At 42.2% G+C, this 12,574-nt stretch overlaps 1 protein-coding gene across 1 annotated transcript in view; it reads right to left on the bottom strand.

Moving 5' to 3' along the window:
* RERG (RAS like estrogen regulated growth inhibitor) overlaps positions 1 to 12,574 on the bottom strand; it is a 92,051-nt gene that overhangs the window by 53,438 nt on the left and 26,039 nt on the right.

Raw genomic sequence — 12,574 nt, 5'->3', positions numbered from 1 at the left:
TGAACATTATTTCAAATAGAAGACATTTCTCTGCAGCCTTAAGCCCAGTCTTCCTCTTTTTTTGCCACCTCTTTGTTCACCCACTCCTCTTCCTTGATTTGATGCCTATTTCTGTTTAGGAGCCTATCTAATGATTTATTTATTGACTACACAGTTTCCAAATGAAAATAAGAAAGGAGGGAAATCAGAAGAGAGATAAAACTTTAGGAAATACTGTGTATGATGTGGGGTCAGTGTAGTAAAGTTCTTGATACAGTAGCAAATCCAGCAACACTTTTTCTGCCAAGGAACAAGTCTTTGTGTGCATGTCAAAGCACTCTCCCACTCTCCCAGAAGTTTCTTGCACTCTTAGAAAGCTGAAAACTAAAATAAAAGTAGAGTTTCTGGGCTTGTACACACCCTGTGCTTGTAAAAGCTCTATTTTTCACTCTTCATCTCTTTCTTTTGGCTTGTTCAAGTGTATTTTTAGTGTTTTCTTCCATGTATAACATTTGATATAGAGCCAAGCAGGAATAGTCTGCAATCTGTACGGGCTGAAGCTCCAGGTATGAACCATGCTGGCTTCTGTCTGGGCTCCAGGAGGAGGTGAGGCAGGTGGGACATTGGATTTCTCTCCAAATGTTAAACAGGAATCCTGCTAGAAGGCCAAACATGATCAGCAGCCCTTTGCACCATGCAGGGATTAATAAAGGGGAGGCACTTGGGGGCTTTTCTCTGGGCCAGGGAGCTGCATCTTCACGTGTGCTGTAAAACCCAAAGAAGGTGAGCTCCGAATCCTTTTGCTCACATGGCCCAGGCTGCACCCCCATGCCTGCTGGAAGCAAGTGGTGGGCAGGGATGCCACCCCTGCCTCTCTCCTGAGCATCCTGTGACAGTAAGAGGCTCTGGAGCCACAGCTCATCACTCAGGCTGAGTCAGCAGCCCCACCACACTTCTCCACTCGCCCTTGCACTGCTTCTGTTGAGAGCTGCCTGCTGCACTGAACAGCTGCCATCACCCTCAGAATCACTCAGCACCAAAAGGGAGGCACTTTGCCCAGAGTCTTTAAGAAATGGTGGCAGTATTTTCCTCTCTTCTATAGGTTTTCCCAGCAAATCATTGGAAATAAGGACCCTGAGGTCACCCAATCTGCTCTGTGCCAGTTCAGCTGCCCTTGACAGATGTTTATGTTGTGGGTCTGAGGCTCCTGTGATTCTCCCACCTTCCCACAGCAACCTGTTCCAGGGGTCTGTCATCCTTGCTGTTGGATGTTTGGCCTTAATGTCTAACTGAATGCTCCTTGCTGAAATTTTAAGACCATTGCTTTGCTTCTGTTGTGAGCACAACAACATTTTACCCACTGGAGAATGTTACTTGCTGCTGTCTCAGTCTTAAGGAGCTCCAAGCAGAGTGGAGTGATTATTACAGATGATATTTGGTTTTTGACACACTGGTATGATGTTTTCCCTATTTGCCACAGACTGGTTTGACTCATGGTCACAGTCTCTGATTCATTATAACCCTCAAGTCCTTGCTGGACAAAGTGATTCTCAGCTAGACTACCCCCAGGTTGTGCTCATGCCATTAATATCTTCTGTCTGATTGCCACAATTTCCACCACTCAGTGTTGTATCACAACCTTTTTCTAAATAGTAGCCAAAGAATATTTCTAAATAGAAGTGAAAGAATCTTTTTCTTGAAAGAATAGTCATCTTACACCACTTCTCCAAATCACCAGGATAATTTTGAATTCTTACTCCATTCTCTGAACACTTCTTGTTCATCCCAGCATAATATCATAAGTATATTTTCCAACCCATCATGAAAATTATTAATTATTTTGCTGCCCCATGTCTGTCAGAGCTCAAGGATTACCAAAGGGTATTTGCATATTGAGCCATTGTCTCTCTGCTCCTGTCTCTCTTCACTGCCCAGTTTTTCTCCTGAACCACTTTCCAAGAAAATCCTCTTTGATACTTTCCTGAGCATGCAGTTTTCTCATAAACAGTTCCCGACTGAGCTGGGAAGACTGGCTCTTTATTATTTACTCAAGGCTGAGTGTTTCAATTCTCAAAATCAATCCTTGATCTCACTGCAAAGCACCAAGATACTAAAACTCACTTCAGAATAAATGGAAAAAATTGTTGCAAATTTCTTTGGTACTTCAGGTTAAAATCCAGCTGTGATTTGAGGTTTAAAGTTTAAACAACTTCTGCTTTTTCATTCTTCTGAGCATTTTGGTCCATGGGGCACTCAGTAATGTCCAGCACCCAGCATAGCTATATCTTATTTTTATTTATCTGCTGCTTCTGACCACAAAAACAAGCCTGGCCAACATCCCTAGCAAAGCCTGGGTCAAGTTGACAATAATAAGCAAACCTAACAAAGTTAATGCAAATAAGATTGGCAGAATCTATTACACTGAGTGCCTTAGTGAGTGATTCAAGCTGAGATGAAACTTTCTGGGAATATGCACCAGGCTGATCCAGAACCAGTTATCCTTGGACCCCCCTTGAGCCTGAAAAGTTAATTTCTAACTTCTGATATTTTTTCTATTCTAGTGAAAGTTTTTGTTTTGAAACTTTGGAGTTCCCACTATGATCCCTGTTTTTATTACTAAGCAAGAAATTTATGACTCTTGGATATAAAGATGAGATGAAAATGTAACCAAACACATTACAAAGACTCAAAAATATAAACATGAAATAAAATCAATGCTTTCTATTTTTTTTTTTAAAGTTACAAGGTGAGTTCCACCAGCTTGTGAAGAAATCCCTTCATTTGAGATGAAACAGAGGTCATGATTTCTGAGTCCTTGGGTTTGGCAGCATGACTTTTGGCCTGTAGCTCAAAATGGAGTTGGCCATCTGCACTTTGGGAATCCATTACTGTTGTCAGAATCACACAGGGTATTATAGCAACTGCCCAAAGCAAAACAAAACCAAACCAAAATACTTCAAGATACTACAGTCATACAGTCATTATAACCATCTGCCTATCTATTTATAAACTAGCTTGCTGAGGTACTGCACACATTCTGGATGAAATAACTTGCCATTCCTATTTATTTTTGCAGGTGTCCTTGAACCATGTTTTTAAAAAGCAAAAACAGCACAGGGTTGAGAAGGGGAGAACTTGTTTGCTGCACTGAGTGAAACAGTAGGTCTTTTTCTCAGAGCCTGAAAAATGATACACCAACTGCAGTGAAGAATTTCTGGAGTTGGTTCAATTCATTTGACACTTTGGGGAATACTAATTGAGCATTCAATAGTTCAACACTGTGGGAGTGGGGTAAACCAGTCCAGGGAAAGCATCAGCTGTGGGGAAACCAATTTCCTCTCAAACTTCTTGTTCCTGTGTGTCAAAGGAGGTCCCAAGAGATTCTACTTGTTGCTGACACATTCCAGAAATCGTTTAATTTATTTAATTTTCCCACATCTTTTTTAAAAAAAAATTATTTATTTTTTAAACTGGCAGAAGCGGGCAAGGAGGTTAAGTATCCCAAAGGCAAAAGAGAAATCTTATGAAAGAAATGTTGATAAGAGAGGCAAGATAGCTAACAAAGTACCAAAGTGCTTGTTTCCACTGTCCTTGGAATGCTGTGCTGTCCATGTACATATGTGTGAACAAATAATTAGTGCATCTGCAAAAAGGTTATTTACTTGACTGCTCTCTCTGCTGACTGGAAATAGAGTAGCTCTGTCGAACTCATTAGAAGTCTGTCTTTGTGGCTGCTGAGCTCACTAGCAAACTGAGATGGAAGGTCCTTGGAACATAAAGCCATGAGATAAATGCTGCTCACCTGCTGGAGGTGTGGCTGCCCCAGCAGTGGGGTTGTGCCAGATGCAGCCTTGCTCTCCAGCTGTGTTTGAGAAGCTATCAGAAATGAAAGAACTACAGTAGAAGCAAGACCCTTTCTATTTCTCCTCCAAACCAGAGTTATCTGGCTGTCCCTGAGAGGAACAGTGACAGAAACAAACACTTTTCACAAAGCAGGTATTACACCAGTGAGCATGCACAGCAACAGGCATCTCCTAGATGCATTTGTTTTCCTTTCATACAGCTAGAAAGGAAGACACACAATTATTGCATTTGCATAATTCCTGTACAAAACTCAGCAGTTTCAAAGACATTGCTTCATCTCCTTCTCATTTCCTGCAGGGATATTATTGTCATCTGGAAAATTTAAGTCCACCTGACAACAAATTTTCTGGTTGAAACTAATAGCAACACAGCAACAGCTTTCAAACATTTTTTGTACCGCTTGGTTAGGAAGCCAGGACTAAAGATATACTGTGTTTTTCTACTTCACTAAAGCCTGTATTTCAATGTTTCAAAGCCTCTAAAATTGTGTGCCAATAGTATCATATCTGTCACTGGCAAGAGAATTCATTCTGCCAGTGGCAGAATTCAGCTATGGGAAAACTTACTGTGGTTTTCCTCGTGTTGTGGCAGATCCACACTAGGTCATAATTTCCCACATGCTAGGTATTTTCCCTGAAATTTCAACACATGCAACTCTTCCTCACTTCTTTACAAAGTTTAGCAGGCCTGTCAACACTGTTACCCCAGGATGTCACATTAATTAATTTATCCTCACAGCACTCCTTTGTTAGATGCCAGATTTTTCAGAGAGCTCAGACTCAAATTTTTGAATGCTCAACACCTAAATTGGAGCCAGATTTTCTGAAAAACTGAGTTCTCTTTTGGTTTCTTAAAGAAGGTGCAAATTTTTCAAAGTTTCCAACAACCCTAGCAGCAGCGCCTGCTGCCCAGATTGTGTGAGAAGTTGAGGACTCAGTGTGCTGTACATCTTCTGTACCTATGAACATTTTGGTGCCTGAAGGGGAGGTGATTTCCTTGTGAAGTCTGGCTGTCAGAGTGGGAGGCTGAGCTCTTTTGAAAATCTGGAGTTCTATTGTAAGGTTATCACTGCTTTGCAGGAGACAAACTGACAGCTTAGAGCGAGGGCCCAGAGCGATGGAACATTTGTGTAAGAGGTAGGAATGAGATCAGGATCCAGGCTCAAGCCACTCAATTCTGTCCACGGAGTTGGGCTGCAGTGGGGCTGGCTTGTGACAAAGTGTTCAGCTCCAGGGAGAGCTGTGTGTCATGGGCTGTGACGTGGGCATGGGCTAAAGCACGAGCTAACAGCATCCTGGTGATGACAGAGCTGCTGCATGAGACACAGGGAATGAGGCAGAGTGAGGCAAGTTCCTGGAGAGCCACGAGATAACACTTTACACTCCTCCTACTCGGGGAACTGAGAAACACAGATGTGCTATCTGTGCTTACATCTCAGAATTAAAGCCATCCTACTAAGGAAAAAAGTGGTTTGTAGGGTTTTTTTTTTGTTGCTTTGTTGTTTTGTTTTTTGTTTTGTTTTGTTTTCTTTATTTCCCCTGCACAAATTACTGTATTTTACTGTCTCTGGCTTACAGCTTGAGTATAATGCCCTCTGATGTAGATTCATCCATGCAACTCTGTGAGCCCACAAAATGATTGCAGGTCACCAAAGGCTCCTGCTCAGGACAGCCCCAGGAAGAGAGAAGCCCACAGGTCAGACTGAACTGGTAAGCACAAATATACACTGCTGAATGACACAGGGGAAGTGAGTAAGAGTGGGAAATAGCCTCAGTCATTCACACTGTTCACTCATCAGGTGGCCCTATCTTCGAGAATGTAGGCAGAGCTACTTTTCAGGTATTCGTATTTAAGTTCTGGTGACTCTTAGGCACCACATTTTTTACTTCTAACAAAGGTGTCTCAGTTTTTAAGGGTCCAGAGGAGAGGGCAAAGGCCACAGTCATAGATTTGCTAATCACCAACAGTGCAGGCAGAGAGTGGTGGTTGCTCATCCTGTGTAAAAGCAGCTGAAGCAAGTCTCAAGGTGGGCCTGGATTCTCAAACCCAAGGTGGTAGTACTTCACATTTCCTATTATCTCTCCTTTTCCCAGTCACGTAGGCAGGTCCTTGTCCACTCCCTCCCTCCATACAATACCTTAATTTTTAAAATTATTTCCAACCAGGCTGTGTTAATGTGACAGATGGGAATTCTCTGTCAGCTCCCTGCTGGTGAAACTTTTATAAGGTGTTGCATGGCTTCAGAAGGCAACATATTAGAAAATTGAAAGGTGGAGGGTGCAGAGGGAGAAGCTTTCCTATTTTAATTTTAAGCAGTAGGAGCATGAGTAGAGTGAGTCATAGCTCCTCAAATATGAATCCCAAAGCAAATAACAAAATGGGAAAAGGAGAAATACAGATCAGGCAGACAGAGAAAACAATGCTGTTAATCCCTGCACACCTGGGTGGAGATTTGGTTACAAAACGCCCAGGGAATGGGCTGAGATGCCACACATGGGTGTTTTAGCCACAGAGGAAGGTGAATCATTGCAGGGACTTGGGACATGAATGGAGCTGTACTGATGGGCTGCAGAATGGCCAAGGGGACACAGTTTGTGCTCCCAGTCCTGCAGGGAGGGAGGGATGGAGGGTGTGCGGTGCCCGGGGGGAGCTGCCTCCTCCACAGCCTAGGAGGGAACAGTAATTACCATCACACAGAACACAAAGGGTGGGTGGGGAAGATATTTCCAGTTTTGCCCACACCCCCTCCTGGCAATATCATTACTAGCATAATCTAATGGTATCCCAGCAACAGGGCTGGAATAACACCTCATGGATGGAGCGGTACCTGCGCAACGCTCACACAGCCACAATTATCCGAGGCTAATTTTGTCACTCAGGGAGGCACTGGAATACCAGTGATGTTCTTGCCAATCAAAAGGAGGGAACAGATGTGCGTTCTTCCTGAAGTCATTACTTCTTTGTTGTGGCCAACAGCGGGTTCTGTTTGTTCTCCTGGATGGCTTCACCACAACATCAGCCTCGGCGTGGCACAACAGGCTTTAGCTCACGAAGAGGAACCATCTTTATGTGTTTCATTACATGGTGTTATTTAGAGACCCAGACCTCTCTTGGTTGCTATTTTGCCTTTATTTTGCCACTGCCAGATTGCACAGTTAGGCAGCAGGGCATGCTTTCCTGTTTGCTTAGCTGGAGCCATTGCACGTCAATGTTTACTAGCAGGGTTGAGAAAAATTTCATGAAGGGTTTGGTTTGGGGTTTTTTGTTGTTTTTTTTTTGGTATTTTTTTCCCCATTAGCATTTGTTTATTTGTCAAAGTTGAAACATTTTGAAGAGATGGTTTGGTTTTGACAGTTTTTCTTCACAGCCCAGGAAGCTTTGGGATCAGTGAGCACAAAGCCTAGGTTTCTTAAGGCTCTTGGCATTGCTCTGCTTGTGGGGAAGAGAGCCAAGACGTCTGCTTCAGAGCCCTAGTCCCATGTCTTTTTCTTTTTATAGAGGATTTAAAAACATGTCTCTCATCAGAATATTACCAAAATTCAAACAATCTGAATTTTCTCTTAAGCAGAATCATCTTTCAATGCATAACTGCAATATTTATGCACTTAGCACCACTGTCAGAGGCACAAAAGTACAAAGCAGTGCTATTTGGAATATTATCCATCAACCTACTTGTATTACAAACAATAATGCAGTGTCTTGCTAGAGCACATGGGAAATAGAAGTTCTCCTCTCGTTGATTCATTGCCACCCAGAGGACAAAGTCTAACTGGAAATGAATGCACCTTGCTGGATCTGGGATAGATTCCAGATGCTTCTCACTGGCTTTTCTGATCCAAATGCTCTCCAAATTTTAGCAGCCATGATATTTTTAGACCTCTCCAGCACCTTGTGTCTTAGAGCTTTGTAGCAGGCCTGGGAGGTGGAGGAAACACTGCAAGCCCCTGCTCCATACATGAGAAGGCTGGAAGCAGAGGCTGCCAAAACTCACAGTGAGGTTCCAAGGCAGAGCCAGGAGAGCAGGACAGATGGCCACCCTTGCAGGAGAGAGGAGCTATGTTATTCCTGGCTCACTCAGGCCCCTCCATTCTGCCAGCCTCCACTCTAGAAGATGGAATGGCTACAGGAGCCCCTCACTTTCTGTCCAGAAAAGTCACAGCTACACTGTGCTTTCCCGCTAAGCCAGATACTTTTCAGGAGAAAATGAAACAACTTGCTCTGAGTGGCAAGTGTGAAATGCTAGGAGCCAGTGCAGAACCATGCTGAGAGCAGAGCTCCACATCCCTTTGCGTTCCTGCTGTGCCCCACAGGGATTTAAGGACTAAATATTTCATTTCTCCTGCAGAAAGGACTCTAGTGTTTTTTCAGGAGCTTGATATTCATCTCACAGGATACAGAGAACTTCAGCATTCTAGGCTGTTACCACTTACAGCATTTTGAGAACCAGTGAACACACTGTCTGCATAGCATCTGTTACTATGGCCTGCAAGCACTCATTTCCAGAAAGATGAACAGCTGTAGTAAAGTAAAAGCTGTAGTAAATACACAGCACATAGCTGCACACTACTTTAGAGGTGCTACAGAAAGCAAATCAGCCACATCCATTTCTTCCATAACCTCCTGCCACCTGCACCCTAAAGAGCAGCCCAGTTTTACTGGAGAACTTATTTCTCTCAAATTGCTGAGGCTGCACCTGCTTAATCACTGCTGGTGAATTTGACTCCTGAGCATAAAATTTCTCTGGCATCTCCAGGTCTGTTTTCATTGCAGTTCACAGGCCATGAATAATTAACTACAGTTCTACAACAGAGGCATCTGCCTTGGCATAGAAATTTGGGGCTGGGGCTGCAGCTGAATTCAGCACTTGAGAATCATTTCAGATGAAGTCCTCATCTTTGGTTCACTTTGGGAATGAGACAAGTGATGAAGAACTGCACCTAGACTCATCCTTTAAGTGAAGTTCTTTGTTGCTCCTCTCATTACAAATATGAATCAGTGTGGGAATGTCAAACAACACCATTTTGTATGTCTGGGTGTATTTTACCCTAGAGCTATTTTCTAGGCATTATTCTGCCCTGGGAGACCACTCAGGATAATCTTTGCTCTTGGTGTGTGTTTGCACAGCACCTAACACAACCTGGCCAGGCGTGCTGAGAACTGAAGTGCTACAACCATGGGAGAAACTCGGTCTGGGAGGAGCAACACTGAGGGAGTCCAGGTTTTGTTTCAGATGTGGCTCCCAAAATTAATCTCAGGTGTCTAAAGAGGAGAGCTTATAACTAGGGTTTTACATGCACTATCAGAATACAATATGCTGCAGGTAACTATATCTATTTGTCAAATTTGGATGCAGTTTGGTCAGAAAATAATTAAAATAAGAGACAGATGGCTAAATAGAGCAAGATGGAATGATGGGGGGAAAATCAAGTTTCCTTAGGAAACCAGGACCACAAAGACAACAGTGAAATGGAACTTTTGGATTCACATATTTTCTCATTCCACTTTTTTTTTTTTTTTTTTTTGTGAGGTCACACTTTTCCAGAAGTACCTCCCCTTATTGCTTTTCCCTTACTGATTAGACTCGGGCTTCTTGTGTAATTACATCTGAACCTCCCAGTTTCTCAGAGATAGAATTACAGTGTAAATAATAGTGGACTACAGGAAGTTAATGTGAGGTTAGAAGAGTAAACACAAAGAACATTTAATATACTTTCTCACTAATATATACCATGACAGTACAGTTGAATATTCCCATCTCAAATAAGACCTATTTCAGTCTTAGCAAACTCTGCTTAAACATTTTACTGTGGGTTTTTTTCTTTCTACACTCCAGTTTAAGAAGAAGCAAAGAGTCCCAAAAATCTCATTATAAAATGTATTCCTGCAAGACTTCCAAACTATTTTAGGATGTTCTGAAACCTTCAAGAAATACAGTCAAAATAGATTTTTTGTGTTCCTTCCTAACCAAGTTATGTGAAAGTTTGAGATACCATTCTAATATCAAGACCTCTTACACAAGAGAATAGTTTTATAATAAGATAGTTGCAAAACAGTTCCTTTTTATTTCTTTAGCTTTGAAGAAACAATCTGAGATTTAGAAGCAGTTTCCTTCCTCAGCATTTCAAAAGCTGAAATATGTTTGTATGCAGTGGAGCAGCATTGTGGCCTTGGTTCAGCACAATTCCTGGTGTAATGATACAGGGCAAAAACATTGCAGAGGACATTTGCTGACCCTTTGTACAAGGCTGTACACCAAGATACCAAATCTAATTTATTTTTTTAAAAAGCCATAGTGATGGGAAGAGTACTTCATCTCCATCTTGGAAATGTTCCACCATTCCCATCTGGACAAAGGAAAAACAGGAACGAAACCATGAAGATTTATGACAAACTGAAGCTGAATACTGGCAAGTTTTCAATAGATACTTCTCAAATCTGTAGCCCCCTGAGAATACTGTGTAATAGGCTGATAGTGCCCATGTCCTGATATAACGTGTAGTTTTATAAAGAAAGGATTCCTCTTTACTCTGATGAAGTGCACAGTTTGAAAAACTCTCCCAATAAACCCTCCTTCAGCTATTAAGAGCTGAAATATTGTGCTTTTGCTGGATAACTCATAAGTTACACAGACAGAAACATCACATCATTAGCAATGCCTGTATCAAATGTAGCTGTAAATCATGAAAATAAAGCTTTTACTTATAGATCATAGCTTGTAATTTTGAAAATTTATGCATAGACAAACAATTTTCCTCACCAAGAGTGAATAATTAAACCATAGCTTTAAAAAACTATATTTCAGCACTACAGTCACTTCAGGGCTTGCTGATTTTCTCAGGATGTAGGAATGTACTCTGGGCTCTGACTGACCACTCAGGTATATTATTCTCAATTTCAGTAGCTGGAAACAGGCTGCTGCACATGTCAAAATTATTCATATGTCCAACTGTCTCTCCCAAATTGTTCCACGCTCAGTTTTGCTGGTATTTTACTCTTTTAACGGGCTTGGATTGTGAAGTGTGATGCATGTTTATAGCATGGTGTCTTCTCTCTCCATCAGCTTCATTCCAGAGCCAGCTGCCAAGCAAAGAGAGCAGCCAAGCAGCTTGCAGAGGCCCTGCTGAGAGCCCTGTCACCCTACCTGCCCTGTCACTTGCACCAGCTGACCCCAGGGCAGCTGCTTCTCCATCACCCTCTCCACAGGACAAAGCCCTGATGGGAAATGCAGTCTGTTGGAACCCTTTGGATTGCACAGAGATTCCAACCCTTGTGTTTAACCCACAGGAAATTGTGGACTTTGGGTTTGTTTATGGATATGGGAATCAATGGTGTTGTAGAATTTTTCTTAGAAGAAATGTGGAGTTTGGTCAAATGTGTGTCTGACAGATGGCTGACAAAGTTGTCAATGCAGTGTTCATGGTTCAGACAAGACGGGGAGATGCTGGAACCCTGGATGCTGAGAATTTTAAACTTTCTGTGCTGAAAGGCACAGACACTCAAGAGAATACTGCATTTGACCTGAGGCCATGGAGAAGGCTTCCAAAATTGAGTGATAGAACTGGGATTATGGCTGTGGAGTTTGAATAGGAGTGTGTAAAATCACAGGGTGAAAAACTGAGAGTTTAAGGTTTTACAATAAAACAATATATGCAGAGCAAGATGGAGGACAGAGACAGGTTATTCTTCTTCACCTTCTTCACCTTCTTCTCCATGGGTTTGGGTGGTATTGTGTAATCAGACAGAAAAGTTCACAGTGTGAGCTTTGAGTGATCAGTTATTGCCTTAAAAGTGAAAATAATTTAGGTGTCATTTCTTAATTGGATAGTTTAACCTTAAAAGACCTTGTAACAAGAGATAGTTGGCCATTTTGTGCCTTGCTAATGAAAGACTGCAGAACTCAAAGCTGTGAGGCTGTAACATTGATAAGAAACAATAAACACCTGAGTCTGAATGTGAACCATCGTCTCAAGAGCCTTCAATCCCCACCTCGACAGAGGTAGAAAAAGGAAGCTGAAAATTGGCAGCAATTAGTCTGTGGCTAATTGGGGGCCAGGTGATGGAGATCAGCTGATTGCAGCACTCCCTTTAACCTGCAAGCCCCTGGGTGCTTAGGGCAGCCTAAGCTTGGCAAGGATGCTCTTTGGGGAGTGGGATGCACCCTCAGAAGGATGGGAAGGAGCCACATGACAAAGGTAAGAGTCCTGTACAGAAACCAGAAACTGTTTGTGGATGTTCCTGGAGTAAACACTGATTTTTGCGTCTGGATACCAAATTGGGATTTTTCATGTCTACCCACTCTTTATATCAGTTCCAGTAATGTAGCACATGTGTGGCTTTATGAGAATGCAAAGCAACCCAAAAAGCAGTGAGAACTATTTCACATTATAGAATCTTGCAGGAGGGAATTCAGGGAAGGCTCTGTCTTCTGGACACAGTCAAAGGAGCAAATCAGAAGCTCTTGGGGAATTCGAACTGGACTGGCTGGGGCAATTTTTTTGCTTTGCATCTCTTGTGTAGAGAGCTACTTGAAAATTTTCCAGCTAACTATTTTTTTTTTCTCCTTCTGGAAAGTTCCAATTCATGAAAATCAACAAGTTTCATGGGAATATGCTGGTTTTTAAAGTAAAATATTTTCATTGCACAGAAGAGTAAAAAGCAAATGGTGATGACAAGGTCAAGGAATGTTCTGATATTTCATTTCAAGCTTGTCAGCTTTAACATTTCATCCAGC

Source organism: Taeniopygia guttata, chromosome 1A (assembly GCF_048771995.1).
Source record: "Taeniopygia guttata chromosome 1A, bTaeGut7.mat, whole genome shotgun sequence".
Lineage (NCBI taxonomy): Eukaryota > Metazoa > Chordata > Aves > Passeriformes > Estrildidae > Taeniopygia > Taeniopygia guttata.
This window is presented reverse-complemented; position numbering and strand designations above follow the sequence as displayed.